Raw genomic sequence first — 19,631 nt, forward strand, 5'->3', positions numbered from 1 at the left:
GTGTTTGCCAGGATCAAATGAGAGAAGACGCGCTGAAACGTCACGCTGTTGTCACCCAGGTACGGCGTTGCTGCGCTCCAGGTGTGCTCGCCTCGGCGTCCTCTCCCACGTAGGACGGGCCACGCCGGGAGGCACAGACGAGAAGAGCGCGGGGAGCGGGCAGGAAGGTCACCCCGATCCCCAGGCCGGGCGGCGCGGCAGAGCCTCACTTCCCGGGCACGTTCGGGCGGGGCACTCCCAGGGGACCGGGCAGGCAGGCGGCACTCCCCGGGCTCCGCTCGGCGCCCGCCGCGCCTGCGAGCTGGCCGCCCTCCCGGCCCGGAGGCGCCGCTGGCCTGGGTCCCCGGGCCGCCGGAGCCCGAGCGCAGCCCCCAGAGGTGAGGGCGGGTCAGGAAGGCGGGCACGGCGATGGGGGCGGGGAGCTGCGCCGCCGGGGCCGCGGGCGGTCGCCCGGAGGCCTCCGAGCCCCGGGAAGCCCGCACCCGGGCGGCGGCGGGAGGAGGCACTGGCGGAGGAGCGGCCCCCAGGCTCTGCCCGAGGCCTCCGGGGGCCGCGCAGCAACTTCTCTTTGGAAGCCCTGGGGGCGCGCGCGCGCGCTCCCACTCGGGCACGCGCGTCCCCGGCGCCCCGCTCCCCCGCGCGCGCTCCGTCTATTTTTTCCCATCGCTTTCATTCTCACACTCTAAAGTAGGTCACCGGGTGGAAGTTACAGCCGGTACAGACCCCGGCTTTGATGCGAAGGCAGATTTTCTCCCCCGGCCTCGGGCGGGGGGCATGCACTGCAACTATTCGGTTCCGTAGAGCTGCCCGCCCCCATACCTTGCAGCCAGCGCCGGCGACCGTGGCGTTGACAATGGTCCGCAGAGCGGAGCGGCGGGAAGCCTCTTTTCCACCCTAGTTCGGCCGGCCCTGCGCCTGCCCCTGCCCCGCGGACCGGGAGGAGGGGGCGCGACAGGTCGCCTCCCGCGCTCTCCGGCGTCCGCGTCCCGGGTCTGACCGCCTGGGTGAGTGCCTGCTCTTCCGCTGTCATTCCAGTGGCCGAGGGTAACACGTTTACCTTGAAAACTTAGACGTGATCCGAACAGCCAGCCGAGCCTGGCGTGCAGTAAGGGACTGCGGGGATGTGCTTCAGATGTTACACCGGATAAATCAGAACCCAGAGCTGTAGGGGACATGTAGTGTCTAAAGGTGAAAATGAATTTGTGTTTTCCTGGAGTACACGTGTATCTTTCCCTTTAGAAGCTATCGCTTGGGAATTGATTTTTAACTAGCAGGAGGCGATGAACTAAGATAACTTGAAGCCAGAAAGTTTGTCAGAATATTTTTTAGTTGATTTGGAAGAACTTACTGAAATAGCCCAAGCTAATGTCAAAAATACAGTCTAAGAAGGAATATCAAAATGCGATGGTAGGATTTGTATAATATTTGCTATCTCTGTCCTTATGTATTATCTGGATTCTCTGTGATAAATGTTATAAGCATGGGATGCTTTAGGTAGAAAGAGGGTAAGGTTGTGAACACCTCCATGCAAAGCTTTTTATGGGTTGGTCTGCATGCATTTAAGTGTACACTGAACATTTCCTGTGGGCAAAGAGCTAGAATGTGACTATATCATTTTGAGGTTAAGGTTATTAGCAATAATACAGGTAACAGCTGGCTTTTAACCCCTTGTTTCAGGAGCTGAAGTACTATTATTCACGTGACTCATCACCATAGCAAATCCCTGACTAATGAATGGTTAATCTGTTTTGAAGTTTAGGAAGAAAGAACTGTAGGTTCTCCTGTCCTTGATGGCCGGCTGAAAATGCAGTATAAAGGACTCTCCAGGGATGGTGAGGGATGCTCTAGAGGAGCTCAGAGGGGAAGATCATTTGGAGAGAATGAAAGTGACTCCCTGATGGCCACTGACTGCCCATAACTTCTTGTAAAGTGGACCCTGACAGGTTGAAAAGGATCTACCTCCTCACTAAGGAAAACTGCTCCAGAGAACTCCTTTCTTAATGCATTTGGTAGGATTTGAGAGGGGAGCTGTCTACAGACGTTTCTCTTAATTCAAAAGAAATCCTTTTTCTAGAAAGATTCAATTACTGTAATGATGTTCTTTGGAAATAATTTGTCCTTTTGTGAGTTTGTCATCATATAGCAAGAGCACCAAGGTAGTTCAAAGGTTTTAGTAAAATTTTACTTACCAGAGGGATGGGAAATGGAAAATGCTATGTCTTCATGGTTAACTCTGCATTAAAATGGAGGGGCGGGGTGGGGGGCTTCCCAATACATCTTATATCTCTGTGTATGTATCGCGATATCTTCTAAAGCCAAATCCTACTGGGGATTAAGAGGGCTGTAAAGAAGGTATTAATACTTTCAGTATTTCTGATAGGTGGATATGTGAATACTTATATGCATTCCACTTGTAATGAATTAATGTAATTGTAACGAATGACATATCTCAAATGGGAACTGAGTCAGCTCTCACTGTGATTTAGCCCTTGGTATGATGAATTGTTGCGATCAGGCTGTCAACACTTCTCTGTGCAATCTTATGTTTTTACTCGTAGATAAATTAGGAAGGGTTTTGAGGAGAGTGGCAGGAAAGGATGAAGATACTGGTGATTTACTTAAGGGCAGACGGAAGGAACTAAATATGGAGGCTGATTTTGGCATACCTTGGTCACTGGTTGCTCGTCAGGCTCAAAGTATGGTGGTGCTAAATGACCAGTTGAATGTCCCTCAGTCTGTGTGATTCTCTTCTCTTGATGTCATCAGACAGTACATAGCCTGGACCTCTAGCTAAGATGTATGCAAAAGGAGTGACACCATTCACTTTGGGTACTCACTTCCCATCCAGAGAAACTTCTAACCACTTGGAGTTTGAGCTCCATTACCTGGACTGAATCCCAGCTCTGAGCCATTTCCTCATCTGTGAAATGGGAATAATGATACTTCCTAACTAAGGTGGCTGTCAGGAGCAAATGGAGCATTTTACTTGGGGTAAAATGCACATTGTGAGCGGTCTTACAACAAAGAGAAATACTATGACTTAAATATCATCTCCTAGGGGCTGCGGAGGGGTTGCTGTGTAATTGATGGTAGAATTGAATATTTGGGTGAGTGGCTCATTCCACTGTCCTGGTATACTTAGTATACTCTCATAGAATATAGTATAGAGTACACTAGACTCTTAGTAATCAGTGTTTTTTTGGAATTAGAGGCTCATACTGTGAAACTTGCATCTTCTCCCCCATGCACAGGCCTTTGGCTTACCTAGGTGAAAGAAGTTACCTGTGGTGGCTTTTGGAGATAATGATGAGATCGAAGGAGATGACCCATTGAAATTCTCAAATCAAATTTAAACCTTTAATTAATTAGTTTCTCTTAATGCCATTAGAAGTGTGGCCCTCATAAAATGATAACAGTCCGTAGTTTCCCCCTGGACAGTTATATATTTAGAAATGGAGTATTTGGACTTTGGGGCTGAAGCAGCAATATGATTCATGCAGGTTTTAATCATTCAGCACCCCAAGGCGCCATGCTAAGCCTTCAGAATGCAAGAAAAGCAGACCTGACCCCTTCTGGAAGCATGTCTGCTGGTAAGACACAGGTAAACCTGTCATTATAACTGTGCTAAGTGCTATGCAGGAAACATGTCAAAGGCAGAGATGGGGAATTTGACCTGTGGAGGGAGGGGGTCGTGAAGGAAGGTCTTTGGGGAAGGAAGAGCATTTAATGCCCAGTGAACAGCACCTGCAGAGACTCTGCACACGGTGCAGGTTCCCTGACTGGGGAGGACGGTAGAGAGAACCGGTATCTTTGAACGAGCCCCCTAGGGCCATCATTGCCGAAGTCTGGAGGTTGGGATTCAGAGCCACCACCTGAGCTGCTGACATCAAGAGCACACTCTTTGAGCTGTGTTCCAGTGATCAGAGAAGCTGCTACAATGTGCCACTCCACCCAGGAAGCTAGTAATGGAACATGGTTAACAACGTCAAAAACAAGATAGCAAACATCTTCCTTAGACACCTGGCTTCTCATTCAGCTCCTCTCACTGGCAGAACCTAAGCTGTGCCCAGAACCCTAGCTGCAAGGGACTCTGGGAAATGTGGTTTATGGCTTTCCAGCCTCAGAGATAGAGGAAGGCACACTTGAAGGAGACCAGAATGAATGCTGAGTGACACTCCATGTCTAACGCTTATTGAAAACGTATTTCATCAGAGCTAGAATATTTCATTCAAAGCAGGTACATGACATATTGTAAGAATCAAAAAAGGATCCAGTTGCTAACCAATTTGCATTTCAATCAGATGGATGTTATAGTCATTACTGGGAAATTGCTGGAAAAAGCATCAAGCAAATAAATCACTAAAAATTACCAAGCGCCCACCTCTGCCTATGGTGGTTCTATCTGAATGTGAAATAATGTTCCTTTGTTTTGGTTTAATAATCAAAGTAAAATATTGGGAAAATGATTTTTAAAAGGTCCTCCCCGCCAAAGTCCCAGATAGCCTATATGTTTAATGAATAGCAATACAAAGGAAGAACCAAGGTCTGATCATGGAAATAATAGCTCCTGGCAGGCTGGTTCTTTCATTAGATGAACTCTCTGTGTATCTGTGTTTGTACTGAATCTTTCTTTGCTCTGGAACTTTAATGGTGCTTTTTTTAAGGATTAAAAAGATAGAAATGTCCTGTTAATTGGAGATTAAAAAAGAGTATGCTTGAATTCACTTTAATCACTTATTTCATGCTCTAGAGCTTGTCAGATTTTTTTTCAAACTACTAAAGTAAATATGATCTTTACAATTTCTAAGTAACACATTATCATTTATTTTTACTCAAGAATTACATGAGCACATCTAGGAATTAGTCTTGATTACTGAATGAAATCATTTTATATTTGCCTCTGATGTTTGGAGATAGAAAATGAGAGAAAAGTACCTGAGGCAAATGGAGTTATTTAGTGAATTTGTCAGTCTAATACATATATAATTTTTAAGTGATTTTCATGTTTCAGAAAATGAGAGTTCATTCAGGTATCTTTTCTGATAGGTGATGAAAGCATTTAAATGCAAAACTACAAATGTTGCCTGGGGTAAACCACACTATAATATGAAGAGTATGTTCTTTTGGGTCCAGTGGTGACACCAAGAGTTTAGCCACTCTGCCCAAGCCACCAAAAATAAACATATCAAAATAAAAACAGTACTCTTTCTCTGTAAATGCAGCTTCAAGACAAATCCACTCTCTTCCATACTGAGCCCCCAACTAAACCCCACTTAAAGTGTATTCTCAGGAAGGAACTGTCTGAATCGAACCTTAATCTGATTAACTGCAGGGAAAAGTAAGTAGTATTCATCTTTCTATGTTACAGTAACACACAAATGACCTAATTCCAGCTTCTTTCCCCTCCCACAGTTTTTCTCTTTCATTCATATTTGAGTAAACATTCAAGAGAAAAACCTGGATTTTTCCTCCCTGTGGGTTATAAGCATGATGAGTTCTTGTCTTCAGCTATATGGAGCTTAAAGCTTATCCAGCTTTGTAAGATACAACTCCTTTTATGGATTGAAAATCAAAATGATCTTTTGATTTGCCAAGTGTATTATAAAGTAGAACATCCAAATCTGAAATCACTCTCTGGTTAGATTAATGATGTGCCATATTAAATTGGGGATGTGGATAGAGCATGGGTTTTCTGTATATTTTTTAAAGCAAAATTTGAGGACTAGTATTTGAACATCATTGAATGATTTGTTTATTCACTGACTATGAAGTGGATATTAAGCACCTTTTTGTACCAGGATTGGTACTAGGTGCTAAAGATATATGGTTCTACCTTTGGGAGACTGATGCTCTGGGGGAGATAGCAATCAAGGGGTATAATAATATGGTACTCTTATAATGAGTATGGAGAACAGTGGCTTTCTTAAAGAGAAAGAGGTGTATTTTCTCATGGTGTGGTGAAAGGTGGAGTTAACTGAACCATAAACATATTTCTGACTTCAAAGAATATCTACTGATATTTTTAAAAGAAAACAACAAAAAGTCAGCTGAGAGAGGCAAAAAAAATGGCAGCTATCTAGGACCATGTCTTTTATCTGTTCCCTTTAACCCACAGAAATCAAAGTAAGTGAGCTTGTCAAGAGTTAGATGGTTTTACCAAAGAATACAACAATACATTAAATGTATCATACCATGATCAAATGGGATTTATTTCACGGATGCAAGGATGGTTCAATATTGGCAAATCATTCAACATGATACACCACATAACAACATGAAAGACAAAAACCATATAATAATCCCAATAGATGCATAAAAATCATTTGACAAGATTCAAAACCCATTTATGATAAAAACTCTCAATAAAATGGGTATAGAAAGCACATGTCTCAACATAAAAAGGCATTATATAACAAACCCACAGCTAACATCATACTCAGTAGTGAAAAACTAAAAGCTTTCCCCTCTAAGATCAGGAACAATACAAGGATGCCCACACTCACCACTCCTGCTCAACATAGTACTGGAGAGCAATTAGGCAAGAAAAAGAAATAAAATGTATACAAACTGGAATGGAAGAACTGTCACTATTTGCAGATGACATGATTTTATGTATAGAAAACCCCAATGACCCCACCAAAAAACTATTAGAAATAATTATTAGAAGTTAAGTTGCAGGATACAAAGTCAATATACAAAAATATGTTGCATTTCTATACACTAACAACAAACTAGCAGAAAGAGAAATTAAGAAAACAATCCCATTTACAATCACAACAAAAAGAATAATATACCTAGGAATAAATTTAACCAAGGAAGTGAAAGACCTGTACACTGAAAACTATAAGACATTTTTGAAAGAAATCAAAGAAGACACAAAGAAATTGAAATATATTCCATGCTCATGTACTGGAAGAATTAACATTGTTAAAACATCCATATTACCTAAAGCAATCTACAGATTAAGTGCAATCCCTATCAAAATTCCAACAATATTTTTCACAGAAATAGAGCCAAAAAATCCTAAAATTTATATGGAGCCACAAAAGACCCCAAATAACCAATCCTGAGAAAAAAGAACAAAGCTGGAGGCGTCATACTCCCTGATTTAAAATTATACTATAGGGCTTCCCTGGTGACACAGTGGTTAAGAATCTGCCTGCCAATGCAGGGGACACGGGTTTGAGCCCCGGTCTGGGAAGATCCCACATGCCGCGGAGCAACTAAGCCCGTGCGCCACAACTACTGAGCCTGTGCTCTAGAGCCCGCGACCCACAACTCCTGAAGCCCGTGCAACGCAACGAAGAGTAGCCCCTGCTTGCCGCAACTAAAGAAAGCCTGCGCACAGCAACAAAGACCCAATGCAGCCAAAAATAAATAAATAAATTTAAAAAATAAATAAAATAAAATTCTACTATAAAACCATACTAATCAAAACAGCATGTTATTGGCAGAAAAACAGACACACAGATCTATGGGACAGAATTGAGAGCCCAAAAATAAACCCACGCATGTATGGACAATTAATTTATGGCAAAGGAGCAAAGAACATACAAGGAGAAAGGATAGTCTCTTCAATAAATGTTCTTGGAAAAACTGGACAGCCACATGAAAAAGAATGAAACTAGATTATTGTCTTATACCATACACAAAAATATCAACTCAAAATGGATTAAACACTTGAATTTAAGACCTGAAACCAGTACACTCTTTGACATTGGTCTTAGCAATGTCTTTCTGGATATGTCTCCTCAGGCAAGGGAAACAAAATCAAAAATTAAACAAATGGGACTACATCAAACTAAAAACCCTCTTCACAGCAAAAGGAAACCATTAACAAAATGAAAAGACAACCTACCAAACGGGAGAAGATATTTGCAAATCATATATCCAATAAGGGGTTAATATCTAAACTATATGAAAAACATACAACTCAACAACAGAAACCCAAACAACCCAATTAAAACATGGGCAGAGGAGCTGAATAGACATTTTCCCAGAGAAGACATACAGATGGCCAACAGGCACATGAAAAGATGTCCAACATCACTAATTATTAGGGACATGCAAATCAAAGCCACAGTGAGATATCACTCCACACCCATTAGAATGGCTATTATCAAAAAGGCAAGAAATAACAAGTGTTGGAAAGGATGTGGAGAAAAGGGAGCCCTCATATTCTGTTGGTGGGACTGTAAATTGGTGCAACCAATCTGAAGATTCCTCAAAAAATTAAGAATAGAGCTACCATATGATCCAGCAATTCCACTCCTGGATATTTATCTGAAGACACGAAAACACTAATTCAAAAAGATATGTACAGCCCCATGTTCACTGCAGTATTATTTAAAATAGCCAAGATATGGAAACAAAGTGCCCATTGATGGATGGATAAAGGAGATGTGGTTTATGTACACAACGGAATATCACTCAGCCCTAAAAAGATGAAATCTTGCCATTTACTACAACATGGATGGATCTTAAAGGTATTATGGTAAGTGAAATAAGTTAGATGGAGAAAGACAAATACCGTATAATTTCACTCTTATGTGGAATATAGAACAAAACAAAATAAGCGAACAAACCAAAAGAACACAAACAAAGGGATACAGAGAACACAGCAGTGGTTATGGGATGGGAGGAGGGCAAAATGGGTAGAAGGATCAACTGTACAGTGACAGAAGCTAAACTTTTGGTGGTGAGCACACCGTAGTGTACACAGAAGTCAAAATATAATGTTGTACACATGAAACTTACGTAATGTTATAAGCCAACATTACCTCAATTTTTAGAAAAAGCCAAAGAAAGAGGGGTTTGGTGTTTAAAGAAGTAAGGAGTTTGTAAGAAAAGAGGACTGCTTTTGGTATTTAGTCAGTGTTCAACAAGTCATCAATAATTTTTTTTTAAATGTTAAGGGTGGAAGTAAGGAAAGGGGGACCTCAGTCTGATCAAGGATTTCAATCCTATGACCACAAGAAATTTAATTCAATTCCAAGAACTGGCCTGGAGGCAGATTTTACGCCAGAGCCTCTAGATGACAGCTCAGCCTGGCTGATATCTTGATTTCAGTCTCGTCAGTGTCTGAGCAGAAGACTCAGCCATGTCATGCCAAACGTCTAAGCAACAGAACTGTGAGCACATAAACGAGTGTTGTTTTAAGTTAAAAAAAAAGATCGGATATGTTTTCCGGGACATCGAGCTTGTAATTAGAGTAATTCTAGAAAATGCGGGCACATTCTAAATGTTAAGACATTTGCCAATGAAGATGACAGTGCAGTGATTCATGCAATTATGAAATAGATCCAGCGTGATCATGTGACTTATTGTTCAACCTGGGACACTTTTGAGAGGGAAAAGGGTGCTACAGGCCGACCTTGTTTTATTGCACTTCATTTTATTGCACTTTGCAGGTTTTGTGTTTTTTACAGTTTGAAGGTCTGTGGCAGCCCTGCATTGAGCAAGTCTATCAGTGCCATTTCTCCAACAGCATTTGTTCACTTTATGCCTTTGTGTCACATCTTGATAATTCTCACAATATTTCAAACTTTTTCATTATTATTATATTTGCTGTGGTGATGTGTGATCAGTGATCTTTGATGTTACTATTGCAAAAAGATAAGACTCGCTGAAGGCTCAGATGATGGTTGGCATTTTTTAGCAATAAAGTATTTTCTAATTAAGGTATGTACATTTTTGAAATATATAATGCTATTGCACACTTAATAGACTGCAGTATATTGCAAACATAATTTTTATTGTACTAGGAAACCAAAAAATTCATGTGATTCACTTTATTGCAATATTTGCTTTATTGCGGTGGTCTGGAACCGAACCCACAATATCTTCAAGGCCTGCCTGTATTAATGATTGCCCTGGGGAAAAGAAGCACAAGTGGGCACTGCCCCAGCAAACCAGGACTTACGGTCACCCAAGATTAAGGTGCTAGTTGTGTTGTATTACTGCCTTAATTGTAATATTGATTTTTTTAAAACTATGGTAAAATATACATAACATAAAACTTACCATTTTAACCATTTTTAAGTGTATAGTTCAGTGGCATTAAGTACATTCATACTGTTGTGCAACCATCACCATCATTCATCTACAGAACATTTATCATTTTTCAAAGCTGAAATTATACCTATTAAACAGTAACTCCCCATTCACCTCTCCTCCCAGCTCCTGGCAACCACCATTCCTACTTCCTGTCTCTATGAATTTGACTCCTCTAGGGACATTATATTACTGGAATCACACAGTATTTGTCCTTTTGTGACTGGCTTATTTCACTTAGCAAAATGTCCTCAAAGTTCATCCATGTTGTAGCATGTATCCGAGTTTTACTTCTTTTTAAGGCTGAATAGTATTCTTCTGTATGTATATACACATTATGTTTATCCATTCATTACTAAATGGATACTTGAGTTGCTTCTGCCTTTGGCAATTGTGAATAATGCTGCTGTGAACATGGGTGTACAAATTTCTCTACGAGCCCTTGCTTTCAATTCTTTGGGGTATATACCCACCATATTGATTTTTAAATGAAGTTAAATGGAGGGAAAAAAGAACATCATTTCCTCTCAGGATACTTTCTGGTTATACTTCTTCGGCATAATACTCTGTCAGGCTGAAGTCCAGCTATGCCTCTGCAGAATTCATCAGAAAAAGGAATTTGAGATAATCTAAACAAGCTGCCTGCTGAAAAAAACACCCAGGGTCTCAAATTCCATCCTCACACAAGAAAGGAAGCTAGCTTTTCTGTCACAACTACCACAATGCATTGACCACAGATGTCTCTAAGTGAAAAGGCCTGGCATCTAGAATGTCAGAGTTGGAGTCACATGAATAGCCTCCAGCAGCACAAAGAACTAGGGGATCAACAGCATGAGATCGAACAGAATTGGTCCACGTGACCAAAAACATAACACAGGGGACACTGAACTTCCTGGAAACAGGCAACAGAACCACCAACCATCTGTTGGCTTGGAAGCTGAGATAAAAGGAGATGGGCTACAGTCATCGGCTGTGGACCTTCCACATACAGAGAAAAATATTCTTCCTTTGGCTGTGGAAGTAGATATCAATGTCAAGAACACTGGTGCACCCAAAACTTAGATAATCCCTTTATGGAAATAGATGCATTAAAATATGACCCTTCATTTGAAATTTTAGGTAATTTTATTCCCATTACAGATTTATAGCCCTGGAAAGTTACACTGACATATCTGTAACAAATAAGGAATTGCTGCATTTGCTGGATGGGAACTGCTCCCTCTCTTTAAATCTCAGTGGCAGATACCAGCCTTCTGTGGAGTCAACAAAGGAATCTCGTTCATCTCTAACAGCAGCCTTGAAGAAACTTAATAAACTTTTGGTAATGAGTGGTAACTGAGCTTCAGAAAAGACATCTGTATGTAGAAGTTATCTGCCAGCCAGAGATGACAGCTGAGAGCCCAACAGGTGTTAAGGATGTTGAGAAAAGCAGACCCAAAGTGAGTATCTCATGGGTGCTGAAAATGAACAGTGTTCACAAGTCTGCTCTCATTAGACCACACCTGTATCGGCGAGCACTGAAAAATTAACAGGCAGGGGCTTCCCCGGTTGGTGCAGTGGTTGAGAATCTGCCTGCTAATTCAGGGGACACGGGTTCAAGCCCTGGTCTGGGAGGATCCCACATGCCGCGGAGCAACTAGGCCCGTGAGCCACAACTACAGAGCGTGCGCGTCTGGAGCCTGTGCTCCGCAACAGGAGAGGCTGCAATAGTGAGAGGCCCACGCACCGCGATGAGGAGTAGCCCCCACTTGCCACAACTAGAGAAAGCCCTCGCACAGAAACGAAGCCCCAACACAGCAAAAATAAATAAATAAATAAACTCCTACCCCCAACATCTTAAAAAAAAAAAAAATTAACAGGCAAATCCACACAAAAACCTGCATGTGCATGTTTATAACACAAACATCCCAAATTTGCAAATAACCAAGATGTCCTTCAGTAGGTGAATGGATAAACTGTCTGTCCATACAATGGAATATTATTCCGTGATTAAAATATCTATGGAGCCACAAGAAGACATGGAGGAACCTTAAGTGCATAATTGCTAAGTCAATAAACCAGTCTGAAAAGGCTAAATACTGTATAATTCCAGTTATATGACATCTGGATAGGCAAAACTACAGAGACAGTAAAAAGATCAGTGGTTGCCAGGGGTTTTGGGGGTGGGGGAGAGGAGATCAATAAGTGGACACAGGAGATTTTTAGGGCAGTGAAACTATTCTGCATGGTATGTGGGTGATTGTGGATACGTGACATTTTGCATTTGGCAAAACCCATAAAACTGTATAGTACAAATTATGAACTCTACTATATACTATGAACATTTATTAATAATAATGTACCAATATTAGTTCATCAGTTGTAACCAATGTTCCACATCAATGCAAGATGTTAATTTTAAGATTACCTACATATTTTTTAAAAATTAATAGGCACTTCATGTGCTAGAGTAGAAAATGTTAACTTCAGGGGTCCAGGTGATGGCATGTCAGGTGGTAGGGAACATGGCTCCAACTCAGGGAAATTACTAAACAACAGCAGTTCTGTCATTCTAATCCCAGCTGAAACATTTCACAAGCTGCACTTACCTTAGGCAGAGAAACTTCACCCAAGCTCTTAGGAGGTGAGGAAGATGTGCTCAATCAGACTTCTGAGCAAACTACTTCTTGCCATCCAGTTGCATGTGGGTTCAAGACTTGGATCAGAGGCCAGAGAATCCAATGAATGACAGGCCTGAAACCAGAGAAAATGTCGGTCTTGAAGCTGTAAGGCTTAAGCCTCGGATGAAGTGAAGCCAGTTTGCAACCAAACCAACCTGGGACCAGGATGTAGAGAGGAGGCTGCTGCCAGAGCCCAGAGCTGGAGGGGATCTGCCCTGGTTTAAACTCTGCTCCAGCCTAACAAGGAAAACCCAGCTGGTTTCGGGTCTCTGCCTCTGCCTTTAAGTCCTGATGTCCTTTTCCTCCCCAAGGTTGCTAATTAAAGAATAAAATTTTAAGTGGTTTCTTGAAGAAAGAAAGAAAAACCTTCATTATCGAGGCTCTCCAACCTTCTACCATTAATTTTTCCTACTGCAGACACTGCCCGGATTCTCCAGGCTGGTTTTCTCTGCAGGAAGCTCTTGAGGCTTTGCCTCAAGTTGCCAGAAATGCAGACCTACCTTTTCTTGTTTTGCTAGCGAAGAATGTTGTAGTTCCTATGTGACTATGAAAAATTGGGCCAGACCATCCGCCATTCCCTTAAAAAAAGCTATATAGACACAGGTGCACACCTATATTTATGCAGTAGATGTAGAAACCTGCAAGGGGAGTGTTGAGCCAGACATTTTTAAAGTAATTTATGATCTTTTAACTGATAATTTGTCTATTCTACTTGTTAAAATTTAGGCCTCTTGAGATGCGTTGGCAATATGTGCATACGGAAGCTTTTTGTTTTCATTAGGATGATACATTTTGGTATACATTCACGGCTTTATGTATAACATACCACTTTAGGATGATAGTGAATGTTTGAAAAGCAGAAGCTACTAGAAATCCCACCACTTGTGCTGTTAAAAGCAGATGACCGTTGCTGTAGGCAAGACATGCCCTGTTAACTGTCAAGTGGCAGACTTCTAACCACATGGTTCGGTGTTTTGAGTGATTCCCAGTGCTCTGTGTATTATGATTCGTCCTTTAAAACAGGAAATTGAAGAATAATTGAATATTTTTAAAAAATGGAGGAAAACTATACGATATATTTTGACATGGAAATTTTTATTACAGGTAATAGTAAACATTAAAACATTTATTCAAGTTTTTGAATACTTTGTGCACCAACTCATTTAGTTAAAGTTGTGACTACTTTAGGTAGATCATGGATCTGTTTATCTGAACTAGACTGCAGTGTGGCATGGTGGACCTCTGGGCTTGTAGAATCAGTACAGGTGGATTCTAGTCCTTCAGAAACTAACTATATAGTTTTATTTACTCGTTGGCTCTCAAGTATTTATAAGTGACACCAATGGCATGATTTTCACTTACTGTGACATAGAGCTTGAACCTCAGTCCACACACAGCTGGTATTTTCCTCGGCCTGACCACGCCAGCATCACATTCTTCCCTCTCCGCCCTTATATCCTGCAACCATTTCCCTTCGAGCCTTCCTCAGCATCCTGAATCCTTCGCTTGAGCAGCACGTTAGCTGTTTGAGGCCTCTTGGCTGCTGGATGACCAGTGGCTTCAGAAAGACTACATTCTGGTCCACGTGCTAATGGTCAGTCCCAGAGGTGCCGGCAAAATGACCATCCTGTGGAATTCAACTGTAGTGTTTCTCCAGGGTGGTGTGGGCAGGAGAACCCGAGAGACCTTTGTGATAGAGTGTGTCACACGGCAACCAGGCTGCAGTGGGTTGAGAGGAGAATGAAGGACGAGGAAGCCGGCGGGGCTCATGGACCCCTCTTGAAAAGGAAAGAGGAGTGTAAAGCTTGAGGGCAGAAGTAGGGTCTGGGAATGGCATGCTTTGTGTGTGGTTTTCTGTTTCTGTTTAAGCTCTGTGTCTCTGCCGGCTGAGGAGAGGAGGCCACGGGGCCAGAGCCTAACGCTGGAATGGAAAGGAGAGGCTATTGTCCCAGGAAAGATGGGGTCAATGGAGGAGAGGGGCTAGCCTTGACAGGAGTCTGATGATTCAGAAACAAAAGGGATGTACAAGACTGTGGGGTAGTAAGAGGGAAACTGAAGAAATCTACGTTTTCTTAATGCAGTAGGAGCAGAGTCAGCCTGATATGGCACCCTTTTGTCAATATCTCAGGCTTTCTGGGGAAATTGAGTTAGGTTCCCAATGTAAACAATAAAAGTGAAAGCTTTGTTTTTATATCTGTTTGCCCATATTGGACTTTAGTTTTCTCATGCATGAGCTGTGCAACTTCTCATTTTCTAACAATTTAGGAGGCCATCAAACAAAGATCTGGTGATCGAAGTATACTATTGACTGGCCTTTCTAAGGAGAAAACTACTTCTAAAAACTCAAGTCAGTATTGTCCTATTTTTGTTATTTAAAAACTATTTATCAAAAACATTGTATTTCATCCTTATTTTTTAATATTTCACATTTCCACATCATTGGAATTGGGGTACATCTTACAGTTGATGACACAGCATCACCTTTCTTGGTAAAATAAGTGTGCCTATCACAAAATAGATGGTGTCTTCGTCAGCATGGGTGCCATGACCAGGTACTGTAGACTGGGTGGCTTAAACAACAGAAATTTGTTTTCTCACAAGTTCTGGAAGCTAGAAGTTCCAGTACAAGGTTTTAGCCTGTCTGGTCTCTGCTGAGAACCCTCTTCTTCCTGGCTTACAGATGGCCACCTTCTCACTGTGTCCTCACATGACCTTTCCTCTGTGTGCACATGGAGAGAGAGAGCCCTCTGGTGTCTCTTATAAGGACATTAATCCTGTCAGATCAGGACCCTACCCTTATGACTTCATTTAATCTTAATTACCTCCTTATAGGCCCATTTCCAAATACAGCCACACTGAGGGTTAGAGCTTCAACATATGAACTCTGGGGGAGATGCAAACACTCAGTCCATGAAGATGGCTTCCTGGATTCCATTAAGTGTTGTATAATCATCACCAAGAAATACTTCCATCTTGCCATAGGTGCTTTATGTTAAATCTTTTGTCTTATTTAAGTTTTTTTTTGGATTTTATACAGCAGGTTCTTATTAGTTACCTATTTTATGCGTATTAGTGTATATATGTCAATCCTAATTGCCTTATTTAATTTTTAATTTAGAATCAAACTGTATTTAACTTGTTTTTTTAAGTAGATTATGACGAAACTCTGTGAAGGTTAAAAAATGGTATTTATAGTTTTAAATTAGACACGATAGACTGTATCCTTATAGGCTTATTGCTGAAGAAACAAACACTGTCATAAAATAGAGTATGAAAACTGAAAAAATTAAACTTTCCAAAACAGTCTGGTTTATTCTGGGCACAGACTTAATCACTCTTGCTGCTAGGAGGACTACAATTTGCTACCACGGGAAAGCTTAAAATGTCAAACATATTCTTATAAAATACAATGCAAGCTGCCTGCAAATTAGACCACTTCTTTTTTTTTTTCACCTGGCATAATTCCTCCTTCTATGCAGCTTTCATAACTGTGGCACTTACTTTGAATTGAAAGCCTCAGGTGTGTGAGGTAAACGTTCAAACCCTGCTACTTGCGCTGGTTGGTTTTCGGAGGTGTGGACTGCTACAGACAATGGAGAGAATTACGAGATCTGAGCTATCAGGAAGGAGCTCAGTAGAAATGAAACAGACTCAGCACTGATGCGAGCACACGGCAGGGAGCTGAGGTCAGGGAGCTCTGCCTGAAAAACCAAAGGCTGACAATCAGAGGGCCAGCACCCGAGGATGTAGCAGGAGGCCACAGGTCCAGTAAGCCTTTTCCAGCCTCCAGATCATGACCCAGAACCAACACAGCCTGAGAGCCATCAGTACAGATGTCACCAAACTGGTTCATCCAAAGCTGACCCCTCTAATGACCCGAATGTCTTTTTCTCCATTTTTTAGGTAGGCTTCCAACAGATTTAGTTGTCTGATCTCTTTTAAGCCCCAAGCCAACAAAGAGCAGCAAATTACAAGGGAGAAGAGAGAGACAGAGTGAAAAGTGACTGCCCACGGCAGGGTAGGGCAGAGAAACAGTCAAGATGCATTCAAAACCTAGTGCCACTTAGCACAAATGCAGACACTCTGTTAGGCTCTGGAGAGCATCGCTGCTCTATAATACTTTGTCATAATTAACTCCTATGTTATCAATTTTAAAAAATGTGTTACATAGGCTCTTTAGAAAGACATAAGGGAATTCCCTGGCGGTGCAGTGGTTAGGACTCTTTGCTTTCACTGCTGAGGGTGCAGGTTCAATCCCTGGTTGGGAAACTAAAATCCTGCAAGTCGTGAGGCATGGCCAAAAAAAAAAAAAAAGCCACATATACATAAAAAGATTGTGGTATATGTTAGAAAGATTTCCCTAAAAGTGATTAAAATAAACAGTACCTTGGTAATGAAAAGGGTCAACCTCAGCCATTTCTAATGTTCAGTTATGTGACCTAGGTTTTTATTAAAATCGGTCTAAATTTTGAGTTCAGTATCTGTCTATTTAGCACAGGGCTTCCCAGACTAGTACAGGAGCTGGATGGCACATGCTAATACCACCCACCCTCCCAGAGTAGGAGCAAGATGCGGCGGGAGATCGCAAAGCACTCTGGCTTCTAGAACAAGCCATCAGTTGGAAATGAGTGGAGCCCGTCTGCCTGGGAGTTGGCCCCTGGGGAGGTGCATGGGGCGGGGGGAGGGTGGGGGAAAAACGGCCTCATTCCTCCAGATCAGAGGAGCAAAAAATAGAGGTTACAACATCATCTCGTTTACATTTTTCATTGTCCCTTTTAAGTTTTACATTATGAAATTATAATCCAAAGGCGTTTTAGGATTAGGTAGCATCATTGTCAGTACAAGCACCAATGGTTAATACTCCTGAGGTAAGGGCAGTATAAGTAACAAAACCCAGGTAGCATGAAAATAAACTTTTTCACAGTACTCAAAAAATTGGATTGAGAAGCAGAAATCTTCTGTAGATTTTGTGTGCAAACACTGCTTAACTGTAGGGCACAAGGTAAATCAATTCCTGTATTTGTTTTCTCTCTGAAATGATCATCGAAAGATACGTACAGGGCCCCGAAATCTTCCACCAGTTAAATTAATCACTAGTGTGTTGGGCAAAAGCACAAGTAAAAAACCATCCAAGGCTTTAGGAACAAGCGTGTTCCATGAGGGGATGAGACAGTGCAGGAGTTCAGGGCTTCAAAGCCATGTTCTTTACTCCTGTCCCACCCTATCGCTTCCACACAAAGACTGAACCTCAGCAGAACACAGGGAAGTCAGAGGGACGATGACAAGTGTTTGGTCACCTCGGAGGTTTTTCTTGTAGTAGAGCTGACGTTAAAATGACTTTCTCTGTTGGCATTTGACCAACTCAAGCCCACATCATTTCGATTCTTTCTTAAGTTTTTACCCCTAACACACTATACCTAAGTGTCTGTATCCCTTCTAATTAGAGCAGCGATTTAAAATTGGTAATTTCTAGGGAAGGCGAATTCTGAATTTAAAATTTTTCTTGTTAAGAATGGAAGCTGTCATTCCCACGGTAGAATAACAATCACTAATCAACTTAGAAAGCCAGACCAGTACTAAATACATTTTTAGAACATTGTCTTTATACTGTGATTATCCATATGAAAGCAATAACTGGGACTAAGCTATTAACAAATTATGAATTTCTTTTGAAGCACTGTTACAAGTTTAGTTTACCACCGTCAATGCACAGGCTGAAGGACTTTGTGATACGGTTTCTAAAAAGGGACACAACACCATAGATGAATTTCTATTTTATTTATTTATTTTTTTGCGGTACGCGGGCCTCTCACTGTTGTGGCCTCTCCCATTGCGGAGCACAGGCTCCGGACGCGCAGGCTCAGCGGCCATGGCTCACGGGTCCAGCCGCTCCGCGGCATGTGGGATCTTCCCAGACCGGGGCACGAACCCGTGTCCCCTGCATCGGCAGGCGGACTCTCAACCACTGCGCCACCAGGGAAGCCCTGAATTTCTATTTTAAATGAGATGCTACCCAGATCACAAAAGACATACATGCTAAGGGACTATAAAGGTCTGCAGAATTATGTGCCCTTCCTGGGACGTGGCCTGTTCGATAAGGATGAGGTCAGAAAGGGAACAAAGCGGGCAGAGCTTCCTGATTTTTGTTCCTTTAATCTAGAAAGCCATGGGTTTGCTCTTTGGAATTGCTGGAAAAGAAGAATTTTCCTTTCATAAACAAACATTGATCCTTTAGCAATTTCTGATTTATCTGTCATAAGGAGCTACCATAGCTCTTTTAATTAATTACCAGAGTCTCTTCATGTTCTCTAATCTGAGGTCTGAATGTTTACAGAATGCAGTCAGGGTAAGAGGAATCCTAGTGATGTTGCGAGGTTCGAGCTGGAGTCCACGTGGACTGGGTGTTCAGCTCCCCCCCCCCACCCCCACCCCGGGCGGGACCGGTCCTCGGGATGAGGCGCACAGGCAGCCCAGGGGGTTTGACTCTGAGTCGCTCACAGGAGGCACCAGCAGGGCACCTCCACCTCTCCCAGTAGGTTTTATGCAATTTAACAACGTCGGTTAATTACGAGAAGAGCTCAGGCGTGATGAACAGAAAAGATGCCCTGTATTAATTACCCTGGCCTGGCCTGAGCAGCGTCACAGAGAGAAGCAACCGATCTGCAGCCCTTCAGAAGTCGTCATAGAGGCATCTCCTCCTCACACACTTAGGAAAACCAGAGTCCCTCCCTCTCGTGGTTACACCCCGGCTTCCGTCCTGGGCTCTGAGACAGAGCTGCCTACTTCTGTGCCCACACAGGCTTGTAAGTCTACTTTCCTGTTTTGTGTCATTTATATATAAACACACACACACACACACACACACACATACAGAGAGAGAGAGAGAGAGAGAGAGAGAGAGAGAGAGAGAGAGAGAGA

At 42.2% G+C, this 19,631-nt stretch overlaps 1 protein-coding gene across 1 annotated transcript in view; it reads left to right on the top strand.

The window, feature by feature from the left end:
• Positions 1 to 317: 317 nt before the first annotated feature.
• Positions 318 to 19,631, top strand: part of TRMT9B (tRNA methyltransferase 9B (putative)) — a 55,993-nt gene continuing 36,679 nt past the window's right edge. Inside the window, exon 1 of the mRNA XM_029226470.1 lies at positions 318 to 377. The gene's annotated coding sequence lies outside the window, so the exon portion shown is untranslated. The remainder of the gene's footprint in view (positions 378 to 19,631) is intronic.

The sequence above is a fragment of the Monodon monoceros genome, unplaced genomic scaffold (assembly GCF_005190385.1).
Source record: "Monodon monoceros isolate NGI ecotype Baffin Bay Population unplaced genomic scaffold, NGI_Narwhal_1 Super_Scaffold_17, whole genome shotgun sequence".
NCBI classification, from domain to species: Eukaryota; Metazoa; Chordata; class Mammalia; order Artiodactyla; family Monodontidae; genus Monodon; species Monodon monoceros.